General features: G+C 37.8%; 1 long non-coding RNA gene across 1 annotated transcript; it reads right to left on the reverse strand.

The window, feature by feature from the left end:
- Positions 1 to 283: 283 nt before the first annotated feature.
- On the reverse strand, positions 284 to 1,464 carry LOC133712719 (uncharacterized). Its single transcript, XR_009847563.1, has 3 exons — positions 1,160 to 1,464; positions 514 to 1,041; positions 284 to 332 (listed from the first exon to the last, which is right to left on the reverse strand). It is a non-coding gene; the product is annotated as an uncharacterized LOC133712719 (long non-coding RNA).
- Between the last annotated feature and the right edge of the window lie 20,575 nt (positions 1,465 to 22,039).

Below are 22,039 nucleotides of genomic sequence, written 5' to 3' on the forward strand. Positions count from 1 at the left end.
TTGTTTTGGATTTGCAAGGTGGAGAGGATGGGGTTGTATGCACATACACACGTATATGTTTCTGTCTATCCACAATATTCACCATGGTACCGATAGTATTGATGACTATAATTTACAGTTACAGAGAATCAAAGAACTTATCAAATTAAGGAGGAAGGAAAAACAAAGGGCCAGCATTTTCCGCAGGCCAATGGCCATCGCTTGCCTGCAATGCTGAGAAGAAGTGGACAGACCTTCTCAGTGCATCTGTGATTTTTTTCATAGGTTATAACCTCGCCATCTTCAACTTTTACTGGAGGAATTGTCTGAATGAACTTTTTCTCTCTCAGGAACTGCAGTTTCCAACAGTGAACATAATCAATAATATATGGTAAGAAAATTTAGTTCTCATTTTGTAAAATGTTCTTTTAGTAAATAATTCAGTTACTAGATTTCTACATAGAGTAACCGATACCAAATGATTCTTCATGGAGAAGACATGTAGTTGAAAGGTCATCCCATTGTATCAAGTACCTGCATCCGCCAAAAAAGGTCGCCACTGGGCTTAACCTGATAGCGGTTGTTGTAGAAATGAAGACGAGCCGCTTCAACCTCAGCAAGCTCTGGCATATCTCAAGTTATCAATCAGAGCTGCTGATCAAACCAAAGCACACAGCTGTTGACAGAAAAACCGTAAACTTCACTTAGATCGAAGATGCAAATTGAAAAACTTCGCCCAATCAAAAAGCTGAGAGATTAGAATTAACAAATTTTCAGAGGGAATTTCAAAGGGAATTTCAATTCCCAAACAATGAAAGAATCAAGGGCCCCATAAACCTCCTCTTTCACATTTGACAGACCCTTAATCTACAAAAAAAGAGTACTTACTACTTTCAACACTAAACATAAATATATGCAAAAGGGTGCACTGATAAAATAAGCAAAAAAAGAAAAGAGAAACTTACACACTCAACAAGCTTGAGGGACTTCAAAATGTCCCAATCTCCTTATTGCTTTCCAGGCTCTTGGGTATCTGGGTCTTGGACCCTTTAATCTATATACCTGAAAAAAGAGGCAAAATTCAACAACAAAGTGATAATTTTTAGGAACAAAAACATGTAGAATTCTCTCAGAATGATGCAAATTACTAAAATAATAGGCCATTGTTTCTGAAGCTGACCACTACACTGCTTCTACTGTGGGAGATTCTGCCAAATTCCAGTCACTTAGTAAAGATCGGCAGTGAGTATGTCAAGGTAAGCATATACTAAGAAAGCATTTGAAATTCTCAGAAAGAAAAAAAATGAATGGCTCAGACCAGAGCCTCAGATGTATTACTCCTTCATTCTCACAATCCAATCCAACCAACACTACCTGATCACAAAGATTAACTCAATAAACTTCAAAGTTTGAACCTTTACATGGTTTTACCACTAAGAAATTTACTTTTTATAGTTTTCAAAGAGAAACACACTCACATTATCATAATCGCACTAGGCCAATAACCTCAACATACAACACTTTTTGCACAACGAAAAAAAAAAAGTGTTATGTGATGAAGAAAAGTGAATCACACAACACATTTACAAAACTTGCGTTGTATAAGGTGGTTAAAATTCTGAACTTTTTAGCTAGTAGATCATTGCACAACAGTTATAAGAATATTTCGTTGTGTGAATGAAAAAAAAAATAGCGGCAGATTTCCCTCTTAGCCTAACTCAAATTTGGCTCTAAATTGGTGCTCCAAAGGACAACAGAATAGTTATATATGTTGTATGAGTGTAGCTTGCAAAATGTCATACAACAGTTTCTGTTTTTGTGTTGTCTGATCAAGGAAGATATATTGGCAGGTTTGGATGTGCCTCCAAAAACCACTCATTCCCCCCTTAAAATTGAAACTTTGATTGCATAGAGCGGGAACTTCCCCTCCTTGCTGCCTCAGCTCAAAATTAAAGTGTGCAGAATCAGACAACATAACTTCATTTATGTGTTGTGTGATTCATGAATACAAAATAAAAAGAGCCAACCGCCAGGTGTTTGACAACTTAAGTTAGGGCTAGCAACTTGTGTATATCCTACTTCATTTATTTCAGTATACAAAACACCATGAAAACACGATTTCTTCGTCAGTCTCCTTCTCTCCCCGAAACACAGATACCTTCCTCTTCATCCACAGCCAACCCTCATCCATTAATCGAACCGCGCTCAGCTACTCACCTAAGTGCCCAGTGGATTTCACCCTCTCTCCACTGAAACCCATTCCTCAGATCCCTAATCATCAATCGCAGAACAATGGCGAAGCAATCTAAAGCCAAGAAATCGGAGAATTTGGGAAAGTGTACCGTCACCCCCGTCCAGATCGCCTTCCTCGTCAGCCAGTTTCTCTTTGATAACAGCTACACCGATTCTGAACTGAAGCCTCCTCACTCTTCTCTACGTCTCCGATTCAAGAGGTACCCACTTCTTTTTCTTCATCAATTTGGACTGAAATCTTCTAATATTTTTCTGATTTAGGGTTTTTAATTTTGGGTTTTAATTTTTTTTAGGTGCCGAAGAGCCTGCTGAGTTTGTCTGAGATTCTGAAAAGTACAAAGCATTGGGGAGCAGAAGATGATTCGCGAAGCCAATGGCGACCCCAACAAGGCTAACAAGTTGTTCATACGCTCCTCATCGAGCAACCCCAATAAATGTATATTTAATTGTCTATTAGTTAATTGTTCTATTTTATTGTTATGGTTATATGGTTGTCTTTTATTTGCAGATTGATTTCTTCACATAATAAACACCCAATGGAAACCAAGGCCACCCAGAGTTCATACGACGTCGTTTGGGAGCTCGAAGAAGACAGTGTGGGTTTGGACGGAGAGCAAGCAGGTCATGACGGCCGCCGTGGAGAGAGGCTGGAACACCTTCCTGTTTCAGAGTCAGAAACTCGCTGATGACTGGTCTTGTAAGTTGATTTAAACTTTCAGAGTCTATTTTGATCTGGGTTTTTGCTGTAAGTGTGAGATTTTGATAAAGGTGGAAGCTTTAGGTGGAATTGCATTTGGGTTTTGTTGGGTTTTTGCTGTAACATTGAGATTTTGATAAAGGCGAAAGCTTTCGGTGGAATTGGATCTGGGTTTTTGTTGTGAATGGAATTTGAGTTTCATTTAAGGGTTTTATTTTGAATTTGAGCAGCGATTGCGTTGATAGATCCTCTTTTGATCAAAGAGAGAGGGATTTTCGATAGCGAGAACACGAGAGTTGCCACAGTTGTTGAGGTTTCCAATCCCAAAGAGTTGGAAGAGCTTCAACCCGAAAACGGGGTGGCTGAGAATGTTGTTGTTGATTTGCTGGATTGGCAGGTGAGGTTTTAGATGACTGATTAGATAATATTGCTCCTTGCTGGTATTGATTAAGGATAATTTGGGTGCTTGATATCATATGATTTCACTCGTGTTCAGTTTGGGGTAGTTGGTTATATGATGTCTTTCAAATGTAATTTTATAAGTCTTACATTTTTTTATATCATTGATATTTTAATACACTGTTCTGGATTTGGTTTTAAGAATATGATTGTTATAAGCATGCTTTGGTACTTTTTCCTTAGTCTTTATTATTAGGTTATTTGTGGTAGTTGTGATACCTGCGATTCTTATACACTACTAGAAAAATGGGCTACAAGGACTCCTTATAAGGACACATTTTTATCAAAGTGTCCTAATAACCCTATAAGGACGGCTTAAAAAAAAAAACAGGAGCCCCCGCCTATTGTTTTTGCCAAAAGTTGAACTTCCCACTTCTTTTTCCCACCCACATTTAACTCTCTCTCTCTCTCTCTCTCTCTCTCTCTCTCTCTCTCTCTCTCTCTAATTGAGACTTAAGAGAGGTCAGACCTAAATCAAAATCAGATCTACCAAAACCGCAACCCCCACTCTCCCTCGTCTACCACCGTTTCCGATCCATATCTCAGTCTTCTCCATTGGCTCGCCGGCTTCTCGGCCTCTACCTCTCTTACTTTGATTTCTCACTCTTGAAATCTCAGGCTAACACCTCAAACAAGCCAACCCAAAATCCGAATGCAAACCGTTCTTCGTCGGCTCTCTTTGTAGGTATGGATTTTAACTAGAACAAGATTGAAATGTATCTCTCTTGTAACTCTAGCTTCCAGATTTCGTTTTGTCTTATCTCTTCATGGGTATGGACTTTAACTGGAACAAGATTGAAATGTATCTCTCTTGTAACTCTAGCTTCCAGATTTCGTTTTGTCTTATCTCTTCGTGGGTATGGATTTTAACTGGAACAAGATTGAAATGTATCTCTTCTGTAACTCTAGCTTCCAGATTTCATTTTGTCTTATTTTTCCCTTATATATATATATATATATATATATATATATATATATATATATATATATATATATATAGGCCCTATATTAGGTGTAAATTAATTGTAGATTAGCTGTAAAAAATTTGTCTTCAATGATTTCTTAATAGGTTAGTGGAATGATGACTCAATCAGCATATCCCTCTGGTTCTCCATAAAAAGCCGTCTGCATTTCTCCTTATCAGAGACTGTCTGCTGATGTTCTGGTACAACTTCATGAGAGGTTTCAAGGTCCGTCATAGTCTAACTTTCTCAGTTGCATCCATTTCATTGTAGCTGGTAGTTATTATGATTATAATGTTATATTAAATTCATTGCTGGCTCAATGTGTGTGCTGCTGCTGCAGGTGAGAGTATCACTAGGTCCTTAGTTATAGAGGAACCTGGAGACCATGGAGAAGCACACTTAGTAGCTCTGGGTGAACTAGAATTCCGTAAACAATTTCTAATATTAAGTTATGCTGGAGGGTAAGGAACATTTTTCCCTTTGTGTTTTCCTTGCTTATTTGGCTAGTAGTCTTGGTTAAATTGTTTACCTATTTTGGGTGGTCATTTTGTTTTTATTTTTCAGAATGAAGTTGAATGATCTGATAGCTGCAGAGGACATTAGGCATCACTCAATCATCTATACTTAAATGTTTTTGATCTCTTATCTCCTAGTTTTCTCTTGTTCAGGGATGGAGTGAGTGAGTCATAGTTCAACCAAGCCTTGAATGTAGAATTGGATCAGATTATTGAGCTTTTAACAAAATCTTTCCAGGCTGGTGGTTCTCCTGACAATGTTCCACTTGGTTAGTCGTCTTACCATTGTGATACCCCAACCCCAAAACATGGAATTTTTTTTTAAGGTTATTTTTGTTTGTTTTGGTATCTCTAATCTAGTGCTATTTTTGTTTATTTTGTTATCACTTTAATTAAAATGGTTTAGTTATATGTGCATATCTACATATATATATATATATATATATATTTCAATTCGTTAGTGTCACTTGCATCGGATTCGTTCTTTTCTTCCTGAGTTTGTTGTTGAGTTTTAAGGGTCTCGGCGTATGGCTTCTGGTGGTTAGTAGTGAAATCAGATCTCTGAAATGTGATGCTTTCGTGTAGTTGTTCATCTGTGAGAAGCAGGAAATAGTTTTCAGTCTTGATTAAGTTGCCTTTGTATCCAGTGTATCCTCTTGTGAAATGTATGTGCTTTTGTGTGATCTGTTGTGGGTGTGGTGAGAAGATTTCTATTTTTGATTTCCCGTTCTTGTATCTGTGCATCAAAATGTGATATCTTAATCTATTTTTTTGAATCTCATTTAATATGTTCTTACATTTGTGTTTGGTTATGAAATGATGACTTTGCTCTTTCTTCAGATGGTATAAGAACTGGTCCATTTTTTATAGATATGGCATTTTTATTACAAGAGCGCTAAGTATATACAAATTTGCAGTCTCCTTGTGTTATTGCTGCTATATTGATAACGTACAGTCTCCTTACACATAACTGATGAGTTAGTATAAGGACATGAAAGCAAGTATTATGAGGAGATTGTATTATATCTCTGCTTGCAATATAAAGAGGTCATTTTAGAGCCCTTTATTGTTTTCCCTTAGTGTCTTCAGCTCTAAAATGACCACATGAATTGAGTTCCACTTTAAATTGTTCCAGCATATTGTATTATGTATTCTACTTGCTGCATTTTTAGATTAACATGAGATTAGATATTTTGCAATGTGATAATCATCTGCTCACATTCTGTGAGATCTCAAATACTAGGATATAAAGGGTCAAATTTCTGGTAAGTTTTTGCAGAATGTATAAAATTTTGCTAGGATGCATCTTAAAGTTGTTTTTGGACATTTGTATTTTCTTTTGCTTCAGCTAATAACATAGGTTGTGGACTTAACTAACATAGTAGTATCACTTTGAAAGTCCCAATTGTGCGTACATGTATAGATTAAAGTTCTATATTAATCCAGCCTATCCTTTTGCTTTTGCAGATAACTGAGATCCTCAAGCTAGTAAGAAGGCTTTACAGACTCATTCTAGATTCTGCAAAAGAGAGGGAAAATATTGATGGGCGCACCATTTTCTACGTCTGCTGGCATATAATATTCACATGCAGCAGCTGCTCATATTTTTGTCAATAATCATATTGATTTTTGATGGTTTATTGATATTGATAATGGGATGGCACTAGAATGCTATCTTGTTTTGGAATAATTTGTATCAGTTTTGGATATCCCAAGTAGATGGGCATGTATTAGAATACTTTTTTTCTTTTAATGTTGGCTTGGATGATTGAGAAATGCTCCCTTTTAACATTTGATGTATATAGAATGGGTTGGATTACTCATTTGATGGTTTGTAATGTGTTTTCTTTTCAATTGATTGCGTTCATTAGGTAAAATGGAGCATTATTGTGCACAAAATATAGAAAATGAAAATGATTGTACAACAGTTTTATAGTGCGGCAATTCAACATTGTTTGAATACACAAAATTAGGTCATTCACACAATGCATTCATTACAATCACACAACGGTAAAAACTAAACTCTATTGTCCAAAACCAATTCACACAACAACCATACTGCACAACTGAAGTGTGATGGTATATCAGACGACGGTGAAATTAAAAAAAAAACTGTTGTCTGACTAGGCTTTCCAACAACAGCTTTGGAACAAGTTCTGTTGTCTGAAGGATGCACATGCCACGCACATCATGACTGCGCGGCAACTGTGGCTGCCATCTGCCGAGAGAAGGCACAACACTTTTAACAAATAAGTGTTGACTGTTTGTGTTTCACACAACGGGTTTCCACCGTTGTGCCATTTTTCATCACACAACGCTCCGATACACAACGGAGATCGTCCAAATCACACAATGAATTTGGTCCGTTGTCTGTTAGCTTTTTTGGCCTAGTGTCGGAATCAACTTCTCCAATCCAATGCTTTACTTGCCGAAGTACCTAAGAGAGACTAACCCGAATTTCTGTCTCTTTGGTCACCCAAACGACATCTGGTTCCTGCAAAAGAAGAGATCAATAAGTTGGATTGTATATACTGATGAGGATTCACCTCAACTGATGAATTCTGTAATCGAGTCTGGGTTGGCTCTGATGTTGATCTCAGAAGCAAATGAATAAGATTTGAACCCGGCTAGCAATTAGACATTCAAGATTGAACCAAAGTCGATCGATCTGTAGGAAACATATACATACTGTGAGTATATATGGTGTGCAAATGAAGTATGAGACAGACTGAGTCTGTGTTGAATTGGATTGGCAAAATTTAAACTAATTGAATAAGAAGGAACAGAAACAGAAAGTCTCTAAAAATAACATACCCATTACTAAAGCAATGGAAAAGATCCAGACTTACCAAAACAACCTCAAAAGAATAAACGGAGCAGTAGCAAGTTTGAGATTTTGAGCAAGAGACGGATCTCTATCTCTTTGGTTTTGTATTTCTGTGCGAGGAGAGCGAGAGAAATTTGTTGATTCGAGCGGAGAGAGAGCGATTTGGACTGGGTTCAGTGCGACTGGCGAGAGAAAGAGGCAAACAGATCGATTGATCGGACTGGGAGTGCAGATGATGATAGATCAAGCTCGAGGTCTAGAGGTCTGGAGAACGAGATAGGGGACTCGGGGTCAGAGAGCGAGGCAGGGGAACACGGGGTCAGAGACTGACGTCGGGGACTCGAGGTCTGGTCGGAGGCGGCTTGGAGAATGATGAGGTCGACAAGGTGAGCTGCTGAAGAAGGAGGTAGGGTTCGAAAGTTTTAGAGAATGACGAGGTCGACAAGGTGAACTGCTGGAGGTAGGGTTCAAAATTTTTAGAGAAAGCAGAAAAAAATACTAAGTGTGGGGGGAAATGAAATTATTAGTCCCCGCATTCTCAAAATTTAAAATTTAGTCCCTCCGCGTTTTTTTAAAATTTTTCAAACAAAACTTTTCTCATCATTTTATTTGGTGACTGATATCTATAATAACCATAGAAATCGGTTTCTTCACATATTGATGTTAACATGTTTTTTAACATCAGGTGCAATCTTGACCGATTTAATAGTGGTGATGTCTAATGACATTATTCTAGTAGTGCATTTTACTTTTACAACTTGAGTATTGTATGTTTACCTTTACAGTTTTACATTATTGTTGTACATAAAATAAAATAAAATAAAATAATAAAATAAAACTCCACTGCTGAGTGTTGACTGGTCGAACTTCCTTTAGAAAAATAAAAGACAGGTTGACTCGGTGAGACCCGACATCTTTGTTTTTCTCCCTTCCACTGGTCCATTGACTCTACTAAACCCTAAACCCCAAACTCTATCAGTTCAATTTCCCTCCCGTTATTTTTGCCCAGGCTTTATCGTCCGCTCATCCCCGTTCATACACATCAAGGAACCCTAGACCTTACAGATCGAGATGGATATGGATTTCAGCGAATTCGACATACTCTTCCGTCAATTGCTTTCTATTTTCAAATTAATTCGATCAATCGAACCTGTAAGTAAGCAGAAAATTTCAACTTCAATTTCAATTTCGGAAATGCTCATTAGGTTTTAGTTTGATACTACTTGCTAGGGCATGAAACTAAAATCGATTAAAAGATTACGTTCTTCTGTGACAATTGGGTGTATTTTGGTGTTATGAATTATGATCATATTAGTCTGCAACGTTGCAGATGAGTTAGATTTAAGTTTAGGCTTTCATCTAATTTCTCTTTTATATGTGGAATTGGTTTTTATGCAGACTATTACTTTCCAAGTTTCCATTGTCAATTCGTTAAAATCGTATCAGAAATTCACCTCTCCTTTCTCAGTCGCACCTCCTTGTCACGCATATGCCAGACTAGATCACGGTGCCCTTCTTCTCTGTTCAGATCATATTCCAACTTTAGTGTGTTTGGGTTTGTCAGATGATCCTATGGCAACTGCTGGGGAAGGAAGCTTAAATGGACAGTCCATATATATGTGTTTCTCAGAGTACACCAAGGATGGCGAGGTGTCATATGTAATCACATCCATAAATTTATTCAGTGTTCCACAGCTAGAGTTATAGCAAGTCTCACGAATTTCCATGATGGCAGGGGGAGGATATGTAATGGTCATTTCTGGCTTTAGATGAATGATAGTCGGCCTATTTGGGTTTGTTAAAAAAAAAAAAAAAGTCTCACGAATTTCCGGCAAAAATGTGCCTATTTTTATAGGTTGCGGAGTATATATACGAATCCAAAATTGTGTTTGCTGGAGGGTTTAAAGCAAAATTCAAACCAGCACAAAAAAAATTCAAACCCTTTCTCAGCGGTGATGGCTGCGCCCACGCCTACGTTTATGAAACCAATCCATCTGTGGATCCCAACTCCAGGATAAATCCTTATTATGAGCTGCCGATTTTTCCACAAGAGCAACCTCAGCCCTTGCTATGGGAGTTGGGTAGGAAACTTTATGCTCTTGCCAAGTTCTCCCGTGACCTTTCTGAGGACCTGTAATCTCCTCTCCCCGAAACCTCATGGTTTCAAGTGTTCAACCCGGACAATGATGGTAGATGGTCTTCATTACCAAACCCTACGTGGTATGATACAGGCTCTTTATCAAACTGGTGTTTTCACAACTTTTCCTATGCAGTTGTGAGCACCAACATCTTTGTGTCTCATACGCATCTTCCAATGCACAAATTCAACATAGCATCTTGTAGAGGGGAATGGGAGGAAAAGTGGCCCATATCCAAATTTTATGACCCGGCTATAGGTTCACCATCATGGAGGGTGCTTTTTTAGTTTTTTCTTTAGCTGGAGACTCGGATGAACGAATATGTCGTAACTACATATCCGTACACCTTTTGTCATCTGATGGTAACGTCATCCTCCATCAATCGAATCTATTGCCAAGAGTTACAGAAAGTTCAGTTTTTCAAATAAAAGGAGGTAGGTTTGTCCATCTAGGGGGTCAACTCGTATGCCTGCTCTTGTATGGAGTTGGTTTTGTTCTGGGGGCTGACAAGATTTATATTCAAGTTTTCACATTCGAGTTTAAAATGGTGAATATAAATACCATTTTGGCCATTGAAGCCAATTTCAAGCCTACTCAAGTGATTGAATACGTACTTAACCAGGGAACTGATGATGCACAGATGATTAGTGCCTTTCTGCTCTAAGATTCACTCCTACATTGTGCTTAGATTGTCAGGTCAGTATAGTATTATGGCTGACAACTTTGCATTTTCATTTCTCGTGCAATTGTTTGAGGGAATTGTGCTCATTGTTATTGCCCTATCTGAATATTAAGCAATATCCTCACACCAGCTTAGCATAATAAATGTGAGGGTATACGTGATCTGTTGAGACATAAACATAAATCTAGCATGGTCCTCCCTCTCTCCCCAAGTATAGGCTCCTATTTACACAACAAATTAAAAGTGTCATAAGCCATCCATCTAGATGTTACCGGTTTTAATCAACATGTTTTGGGAAAGCTCATAAAGCTCATCTGATTGACTCAATAGGTGACCAAATGGCCATAAAATAGGGTTTGTCGGCACTTTATATTCTAATGCTTTGCCTTTGTATTAATGTTGGTGTCTGAGTTCAGTATTTCTCTATTTATAACAGAACTTGTGCATACTATTGTCTTCTGGTCTTTGGGCTGCAGATAGTTAGTGTAGATTACATCTTTAATGTTTCTTTTTTCTTGGCATTTTTATGTGAGTGTGTATGAAATTACTATGAATCATTAGTTCGTTGGCTAGTATCCAATTTTAGCCTTTGGTTATTTGACTGATTTTTTGTTTTTTGTTTTGGTGCCTAGTAGTTTGTAACATATTGTGTGAAATGTCAGATGAGGATTTCTTTTCAATCGATTGGTTATCTTATGCGTTTGAAACTCAACCATTGTTTGTCCTGAATATGATCTCTTTTACTTGCATGGCAGGTTTTTGATTTAGGGTAAAATCTTTATGCATGTACTATCACGAAATGCACTTTTTGGTATCTACAAATTTTTAAGGAGTCTAGTGATACCTGTATTATCCCTTTGTTAGCCTTTCTAGTACTTCCATCAATTATTTTGTTAAATTAGGGATAAAATCGTAAAAAATCTATTATTTATTTATTTTTTACAATTTTTTATAAAGTTTTCATTTGTTTTTGGTTTCAGTTTCCTCTTGTTTATCAAACCCAATAGCTAGGGTTGTAAATAGGCTCGATACAGCTCGTGTTCGACTCGTATTCGGCTCGATTTTAGCTCGTTCGACTTGTGTTCGTAAGATAAATGAGCTGAGCTTGAGCTCAATAATAAGCTCGACAAAATAACGAGCCGAGCTTGAACAATAATATATTCGGCTCGTCTAACTCGTGAGTAGCTCGAGTTTGTTAAAACTTAGGGGCCGTGACCACTTACCCAATTTTTGGCCAAAAATTGCCCACTTACTCCACCAAGAGTTTTTTAACCCCATTTACCCAATCTAACAGTGTTTGACAGTATTGCCCTCATTTTAATTAACAAATTACACTCATATCTCTTTCTCCTCCCCCTCATCGATTTCTCTCTCTTTCTCTAACCTCGTCTCAGGCTCTCTTTCTCTCTCTCTCTCTGAGCCACCACGCCCACCACTCCACCGTCGATGTCGGCCTCCACCGCCGCCGCTCTGTCCCACCGTCGGACCACCAGAGGATGACGCCATCTAACTCCACGATCCCAACCCCTCTGGGCTTCGCCGGTTTTGTTCGTCAGATGTCCGGGAAGCTCCGAAGCTCCACGCCGGAATCGGGTCTAGGCTTCGCTTGCAGGTCTCGGACGACGTCAAAACTGTGGTCTATTGGGGGGTAATAGACAGATTATTGCCCCCAACTAATTTCGGCCTACCCATTCTACACCAAAACAAAACCAAAATGAACATTCTAAAATAGTTAAGTGAAGGGTTCTGACTTCGTATGAAGACATTATTTAGGGACAGTAATGTGTCTACTGCCCCCCACTAAACCATTAAAACTTGCACCAGTTTCAAGGATTCACAGTGTATTGCACTTTATCACAAACAGAACCAAAATGATCATTTTATAATCAACAAGAAATGATTATTGTCTCCTAAGAAAGACATTATTGGGTGGCACTAATGTGTCTACTGCCCCCAATAGACCATCAAACATTACACCGCTTCCTATGTTTCACAGATTATAGAAGTTATTCACACTCAAAACAACAGATAATGTCTAAAAACCCACATTATGAGGGTCAATATTCTGTCTACTGCCCCCCACTAGACTGACACAAACCACACAATTTTTTTCATTTATCGACTACTGCAATTTAACACTACATTTACTTTGGAATAGCAATTTCAGTCCGTCAATAAATAAAGCAGTCATCATTGGCCCCCAATACAAAGTCTACTGGGGGGCACTAATGTTACAACTTTTATGGTTATGACTGCACAATAGCAGATAACAGTTTTCAGTCCCAGATAGTAGTTTTCAGTCCGTCGTCGATTTCTTCAGAAGGTCAAACCCGGCCTCGCCGAGCTTCTCAGCGACGAGGACCGTCGGCTTGGCGTCGAGCCTGGCAGCGGAGAGCACGACGACGAGTTTCGGCACGGCGATGGCGAGAGCCGGCGTCGTGGGCGGCCTGCTGGAGGGATGGAGGGAGGGAGAGAGAGATCCGACGTCGTCTGGAGAGAGAGAGATCGGTGAGGGGGGAGAGGGCAAAAAAGTCCCAAAAATAAATAAAAAGAAGAAAAAAAGAATTAATTGGGTAAATGAGAAATAATCCCTTAGAGTGTTTTGGGTAAACGGGGTTAAAAAACAGTTAGTGGAGCAAGTGGGCAAATTTTAAGCTAAAATTGGGTAAATGAGCATTTTCCCTAAAACTTAATATGCATTAAAACTCGACTCATGAAAATTTATAATATAAATAAAAATATAATTTTCTAATCTCCAATCTTTAATTTCTTTTTATTATATTCCTTTACAATTAGAAAAGAATCTGAGCATTTAAGTATAACATATTACAATATAGTCAAAAGGGATTTGTGTGATGATTAGTCATCAAATTTGGATTATTATTTTAAATTTACTTTCTTCCTTTTGTATTTTTTTTTAATTTAAAGTCATCTTAACCATATATATTAAATATAAAAGCAGAAATTATAATAACTTAAAACTTTGCATTTATTTTCAGCCGTCAAATTCACTTGTCCCTCACAATATTAATCCCTTAAAAACTGTCCCTTAGATGAGCAAGCCTTATGACAGAATATATGTATTTTAATGAGTGAAATGAGTTATAGTGGATTATGAAAAAATGGTTCCCGTAGTGTTTCTCTGCGGCGGTGTACTAATTTGGTGTTTTGGGCCACTCTAGTTCGAATAGTCTCTAGGGACGCCCCATCTGAGTAGGGTGGTCTCATGTGTTTTCGAATAAGTTAGGGTAGACTCTAGTCCATCACCCTAATTTCATCATGGTTACTTTGGGTCTGGTGCTGATTTTAGGGCAGCGACATTTAGGTAGCTCTAGAGTTACCTTGCATAAATCAATCTTGACGTAGCCCGCGAGGATGAGTTGTGTTTATATTGTTATCTACATTCATAATTACTATTAATAGATTGACGACCCTTTTTTTGAAGAAAAAAATATATATAGTGAAATGACTTTTGGAGTTTCCAAAATGAATGAGAACATCAATGAAAGGCATGAGCAAACTTATGTGTCATTTGAAATACAAAGCAACAACTAATTCAAAGAACAATATTGTTAAAGCAACTGAAAAACAATAGAATAGAAGAAAAAAAAACCTATTGTTCTATAAATATTCAGACAACATAAAATTGTATCTTAAACGCAACTTTAACCACAAATAAATGTCTTCTGTTATGAGTTAAAACGACAGATGATTGTAATTGAAACTTGTTTACAACAACAATAAACTATAGTTGATAACCAATACAAACAACAAATAATTCTTAGTACAAAATGTATTACTTAATTATTTTACATCAAATTGTTCTAATCTTGATTTTCTCAACTTAACAGATGAGAAGATTGGTTAGAAATAGAATATGAGAGCATCTCCAACAGAGTAGCTAAATTTAATGTTTAGCTATATTTAACTATTTTTGAAGCAAAATTCGATTCCAATAGTCTAGCTATAGCTAAATTATTTTTTTTTTTTTTTTTTTAAAGGGGTTTGGAACCCAGCCTAACTGGGAGGCTCAGCCCCACGCCCGAATATTATTAATAGAAGAATGATGATTGTACAAAATTAAATTTAACTTTAGCTAAATTGGATAGCTATATTTAGCTAGAGAATCCTGCATAGCTAAAGCAAAAGTTATATTTCTCTCTCCTTTTTTGTCCACATGTCAGTTTACGATTCAATGAAACATAATATATCACTTACAAATAGGGCTGGGCATTTAAGCCCAAAAACCCGGAGATCCGGACCGACCCGTCAAAACCCGACCCGTACAGGCCAGGCCCTATTTTTTTTGTAAGCAAAACGGTTCGGGCCGGGCCTTGACTTTCAGAAATGCAAAAACCCGTTAGGCCCGTTTTAGATAACAGAAACATGTGTCCCTATATTATTGGTTTTGAGATAAAGACTCAAAAGCCTTATCATAGGTACGATCTCACTGGATTACAATCTTGAGCCCTAAAGGCCCTTTGACTACTTCACTCCACTCCCACTCTACACGATCTGCTGAAACTAACCTAGCCGCATCTCCTCTTTCAGTCATCACTCAACACTCATCATGATCAGCAACCTAACCGCCTAGCCTAGCCACGCCGCCTGCCTCTCCTCCTTCTTTCTCGGTTTCTCCCTCTTCGATTCTCCTTCTTTCTCCGCCTCTCCTAGCCTAGTCATCAGTCATCACGATAGCCAAGGCTAGCCGCGCCGCCTGCCTCTCCTTTCTCCGATTCTCCTTCTTTCTCCGCCTCTCCTAGCCTAGTCATCACGATCGCCATACGACTTCCGCAAAATCCGGCTCAGAGAGTCAGAAGCTTCTTACCTACAGCGTGAACTCGGCGCTCGTCGATCCAGTTTCTCCCTTTCCGATTCTCCTTCTTTCGCCACCTAGCGTAGTCATCACAACCGAATGACCTCTGCAAAATCCCCGAGAGGCCAAGACGATAATTCGGCGATTGTTCTGGTCTTCTAGCCTAGTCACCACTTGCGATTGTTCTGGTAATTGTTCAAATCTTACTTGATTAGCTACAAATGAGGGTTTGGAAATTATGTCCCTTTGTTACTGTAAAGTAAATTGATTTGAACTCTTTGTTTGTTTGTTTGTCTATAGCTCTCAATGCGACTGTGCGAAGGATCGTGCTGCTCTTGTTAAGGCTCTAGAGGTTTGTTTCTTATGCCAATGTTACTGAATCAGTAGTTTAAACTTTAAAAGAGACATGATTGCTATTTTTTATTGGCTTCATCATATGAATAAGGTCCAGTTTGTTAGTGGAATTTCGGTGGGGCTCTTGAATAATTTTTTGTTTTACTTACTAGTTTATTGTGGGCATATGCTTTAGACCTTGGTTGGACAGCATTCTGACAAACTGGAATCACCCGAGCTGAAGAAGGCTGGAAAAATGGCTGCTAAATTGGTGTATTTGAATTAGGACTTTCTATTTCATTGCATATTTGTATTTTAATTTGGACTTCGTATTTAAATTTGGACACTTTCTATTTGAATTGTAGCTTCAATTGTTCTTGATGAGTATTTGATTTTGGATATTATGTATATTCTGGATATTCCAATTTACAGCTTGAATTTTGGATCTTGATATTATGTTTTGATTCAAATCTTCAACAGGTTGATATGAATGAAATCTGGATATATAGCAAAGTAGATTTGTATATATATAGGCATATGGCAAAGATAAAATACAGGTTTTGGGGCCCGAAAGCCCGGCCTGAAATAAAACGGGCCGGTCCCTGTTTGTGTCAAAACGGGCTTTGGGCCGGGCCCGGGCCCAGTGAAATATAAGTTGGACCCGGCCCGTGCCCAGCCCTACTTACAAATAGCTATCATTGCTGGAGTAACATTGTTAAATCAATAGCTATATTTCACAAATTTAGCTAAATTTAACTAAAAAATAAATGATTAAATACTCGTTACTCCTCATACTTTTGCATGAAAAACAGTTTAGTCCAAAATTTTAAAATTAAACTGTTTAATCCTTATTATTTCTAATTCTCACACAACAGGTCCTAAAATGACTATTATACCCCTCACTTCTCTCTCTCTCTCTCTCTCTCTATATATATATATATATATATATATATATATATATATATCTATATAGATATACATACATATATATATATATATATATATATATATATATATATATATATATATATATATGTAGAGAGAGAGAGAGAGAGAGAGAAAAGTGAGGGGTATAATAGTCATTTTAGGACATGTTGTGTGAGGATTAGAAAGAATAAGGACTAAACTGTTTAATTTTAAAATTTTGGACTAAACTATTTTTCATGCAAAAGTATGAGGAGTAACGAGTATTTAATCCAAAAATAAATTATACTGTTGGAGATGCTCTGAGGTCAAATGTATGGGCATTGTGGCCTTTACAATCTTTTAAAACATGGGATAGCATGAGCCTCCGTTTCTTGTACTACTGTTTTGTTGGGCTTTTGGACCATATTTTGATAAGTATCCCACGTCTCTTTAGTCTCCTTATCATTTTCATCTTGCAAAGAAATCATAGTGCAAAGCCTAAACATCCGACTAGCAACTTCTCAGCTTCAGCACTCCATGAAGGGTTACCACCCTTCCATCCCTTCCATATATACGATGAGTCTACAACACCCAACAAGTCTCTTCTTGACTACAACTCTATATTTAAGCTTGCTAGGTGGTTAATACGTTTTTTTTTTTTTTTTTTTTTGACTTTGTCAAGGGGAACCCAAAGGCTTCCTAGGCCCAAGATAAACCCCTTCGGCGCATGTGAAATGCTCCAACTGTGCATTGCAGCACAGTGCCTGGCCACTTTGACAGCTTCGGGGTTCGAACCTAGGTTGGGGAGCACACCCAACTAGACAAGAACCACTAGGCCACTTGCAGTGGTTAGTTAATACGTTTAATATTCATGTAAACTTATAAGACAAAACAACTGAGGAAATGATGACGGGGATGATTATGAGTGATGTTAAGCTTATGGAAATGTTGCCATTTTCAGTGATGGTGGTTATGGAAGGTTGTCCGATTTTGTTCACAATCTGGGCTAAAACCGCCATGACAGATTAAGCTTGCCAAGTATTGGCATTCAAAATAATATTCACTTTGGCCAAAAGAACACAAAGAACACACGACACTCTTCACAATCCTATATATAATTACTCATTTACAGCAACTGGGTGAATGACATTGTCAAGAACTTTCTCTTATATTTCCAAATATGGTCTAAAAGCCCAGGAAAACAATAGTACAAGAAACTGAGGCCCATGCTATCCCATGTTTTGACCTCATATTCTAATTCTAGCCAATCTTCTCATCTATCAAGCCGAGAAAATCAAGATTAGGACAACTTAGGGGGTTGTATTGTATTTGGATTTGTGCAGACTTTTTTTAAGTGACAGACTTATTGAAAAGTCCACAGACTCTTTAAAAAGTTGATAGATTGTTATTGATTTCTTAAAATCATTGATTTTACCAACAGACTTTTATTGATTCATGAAAATCTATACACTTTATTATGAATGACTTTTACAGATTTCCTAGCATGGACAAAATATAAAAATAAAAAACAAAACCAATGCAGCCCAAACAAAAAACAAGATAATAACTCGTTGCCTCTTCAATACTCAAGAATCTTCTAATAGAAATTGACTCAAATGAATGATTGTTACTCTGTCTAACTAGTTTGTTCTCATTCCTAATCTCCCAACAACATAAAGAAAAACTTCGTCGGAGGCAAGGCGGACTCCCGTGATCTTTTCCTCTCGTTCGGCGGCGGTCGACGACGGCGTTGGCGGTTTTGTCTCGCTGTTGTTGTATCGTTTGCCGGACGGGAATGGTTTTGGGTTAGTACCCTATTGGCTTAGGGATTTCTGGCCTGAGGTTTGACTGTGGTGGCGGCGTAGTTCGGGATCTTACTTCTCTACACCAAGGAGGCCATGGACATCATCTCGAGGGAGGCGATTCACGGCGTGAAGTGGGTTTCGGCGGCGGGGATGGCTACTTCGGGGGGAGCTGGTAGCTGCTTGAGACGGCGATCCAAGTTTGGCTGGCTTGCTCAGGCTTCATCGGTGCTTTTTGGTGATCGTTCCTTCAGGCGTCGTGGCTCTGGCTTGCTTGTGGCGGCGAGTTTTGGTGTGTACAGCGGTGCTGCACAGGGAAGGGATGATTGGAATGGGCTGGGCCATGGGTGGACCTTGGGTTAGGGTTTTCTTTTGGGCTTTAGGGTTTTTAAGGTTTTTTTAAATTCTAATAACTCCCTAGTTTGTTCGGAGAAAGTAGTGGGTTTCGGCCCAATTTAGGCCTGCTTTATTAGTGGGCTTTAGTCTATATTTCTATGGTTTCTTCTTACACCAGTTAATGAATCTCCCGGAGTACCACAATTGAGTGTATTGACGAAAGGAGATTCGAAATAGTTTTCTTAGTGTATGCTGAGATTTGTCGTTGTATAGGCTCGTAAAATTCAAATGAGCATCATTGTACTAGTGGATGGTACGTACCCGTATTCCCTTACCTGCTTGACCACTGATTTAGGGTACAAGCATATAGGGTTTATTTGTATGTGCCGTTCTGGCTTTGGGATTAAATGAAATCTCTATTACTCTGTCAAAAAAAAAAAAACAACATAAAGATACAATATAGATTACTTGATGTTTATGATCAATTATTCTCATCAATTTTGTTTTTGCCGATTAATATATATCATAATAATATTGGTGGTCAATGTCTTGATCTATAATCAGTCAATTGAAATTCAATTGTTCAACCTTTCTTTGAACCATAATATAAATTCAAATAGATGAGAATAACTAGTAAGATAAAATTTAGTATGTCATACCAACACTGCTCAAAATTTTAGGGGTAGACCACAATATTTGAATTTAGGGTTTCATAAATCATTTATTGCTATTAGGGTTCGAAGTATCACAATTGAAAAACAAAAAAAAATCACATTCAACAACTACAATGAATATGTTGAGTATTAAAAAAACGTTGATATCGTACAAGATTAGAGAAAAGACAAAAAATCAAGAAAGAGAGATGATGAAGGACCAACCTCTTCGGCGCGCAAAGAGATGAACTTTGATAGACTTTTTTTTTTTTTTTAAAGAAGGAAACTTTGATAGACTTTTTCAAATCTTTAGTCTGGAGGCTGGCAAATTATTGGAGTTTGGTATGTATAATTTTTTTTAAAAAAGAATAGCCGGTGCGGCTGCCCTCAAACCTTCATTAATGAAACTGCTGAATACAAAGGGGGGGGACGTAAAGCCTAAACCCCGAACAATTAGTAACACGAGAACATCCTGAATAGTAGCAAAAGCTCCCACTAATCCTATGTATTCAAACATGCACCAACTAGCAAGGGTTGACATACCAGACATCTGGGCAACACCATTTGCTTTACAAAAGTGACATAACGGAAAGACAAAGCTCATACAAAGCCATAACACAATAAAACCAGCTTTCCCACTATGCTGCCGACCAGAACAACCTCTGGCGACACTTCGTTTCATCCTGCCACTAGGAGGTTGCGTCCATTTGATAATGACACTACAAAGTCCATGATTGTCCATGATTTTCTAATTCCATAAGTATGAATGATATTTTGAATACATGTGTACTTTTATTCATTTTCAAAAGTCCAAATTGAATACCCCTATATTTTGGTGGAATTCATGAAGTCTTTAAAAATCCTAATTGTATTCCTCAAGACTTTCATGGACTGCTAAAAATCTATATTGAATACACCCACCCAGACTTTTAAATTACATAGATTTCTTTAAAAGTTCCACTAAATTCCATATACAATACACCCCCCCTAATGTAAAATAATTAATAGTGTAGAGCCAATGAATAGTAGTATTGTACAAGCAGATTGGACTCCTCTTCTAATATCAACCACGGAATAGTCCACCGTTAATCTTAAGCATGTGGATGATGTTAGACTTGGGACCAAATTCAAGCCCAAAGACTTAATCGTTGACATGAGCAAAGTGAAGAAGACAGATATCAAACCAAAGCTCAAACCTAAACCTCTAAACCAATATTTAGAGGTTTGGGGACATTACAAGGAATTTCTTAAGGCTTGTCGTCCTTCGAATTTTTTTTTGGCACAGTCTCACTTACTAGACAAAGGGACAAATTAGTCACTTAGGCCTTGCTCATCAAAATTCTGCTACCATACACGAAAACAAACTTTGCGACTGAGAAGGTTTTGGTAGTGATTTGGCATCAATTAACAGAAAGAGACGAGAATGAGAATTTTATCCCCATCATTTTCCCAAACGATGCGAATTTCTGATATGAGCTGCTTCTGGCTTCGTACTTGCTTGTTGATGGTGGTGGAAGTTTAGTTCAAAGAAACAATAGGTAGCGCGCTTTATCACATAATTTATCCATGTTGAAGAACTGAGACATGAGTTAATAGTTCAGGGAAAAATTACAAACATTAAACTAAAAAAATCCAAGTTTCTAAATCTAAGATACTAATTAATGTATTTTGGCATAATTTGTATCCTTCCAACGGTTCCAAGCAGCTAGCATATGAAAATATGAGATATCATCTAATCTCACTTGCGATATCATCTAATTTCACTTGCGGAGATATTAGTTAGAAAGCCTATTTGAAAGATATAAATCATATAATTGCTTGCTTGTTGATCGATCAAAGTGAATTTTCTCCATCAAATCATCAATGTGAATGACCAAAATCATATGATTTAATGCTCCAATGCCCATAAAGTAGTATAGGAATTCTCTGACAGCTAGCTTCCTTATTTATCCTCATTGAATTGAAGTAAATTAGTAATTACGTACCGATACTTGGGTCTCCTATGGTTAATATCCAACAACACTATTGAGATGATCTAAAAGTTTCACGTCATCAGAATTTCCTAGTTGTTGAGGGATTTAATGATTTTCTTATTCTTATAGAGTTATAGGAATTGGCCGGTTTCCTTTAATGACTGGATTTCCTTGTTCTAATTGGAATGTATTGGCACATTATAAATAAGGCCAGTATAGCATTGATCTCTACATTGGAACATTGATTCTGATCAACATGGCTCTCACCTCCAAGGAACGTACCCAGCAATCAGTAGATTCGTCATCAGATTGGGCAAATCTTCCAGAATCCCTTCGATCTGTTTCTGATTCTTGATAAGTTGTTTGTATCCATGCACCATGTTTGGTTCGCTGCAGTTTTGCAAGGAGTGGTGTGCGGTCTCAAAACAATACCATCGAGAAACGAACCGGTGTCCGCAGACACTATGTCCCATGCTCATGGTCCCTTCCGAATACAAACCTCACAATAACCTAACACTTTATGATGTTTTTCAGCGAAAAGAGTACAGCAAGATTGAGTTCCCTGTGCCTTGTCTTGAGCATGTACATAATCATATATAATTGTCTTGATCTGGTATCCAGTTTTCATGGTTGGTGGTTTAGGAGAGGGTGGTCATCGCATGAGGCAGTATACACTGCAACTCTAGCGAACATGCATGTTCATGA

The sequence above is a fragment of the Rosa rugosa genome, chromosome 5 (genome assembly GCF_958449725.1).
Source record: "Rosa rugosa chromosome 5, drRosRugo1.1, whole genome shotgun sequence".
In the NCBI taxonomy this organism is placed as follows: domain Eukaryota; kingdom Viridiplantae; phylum Streptophyta; class Magnoliopsida; order Rosales; family Rosaceae; genus Rosa; species Rosa rugosa.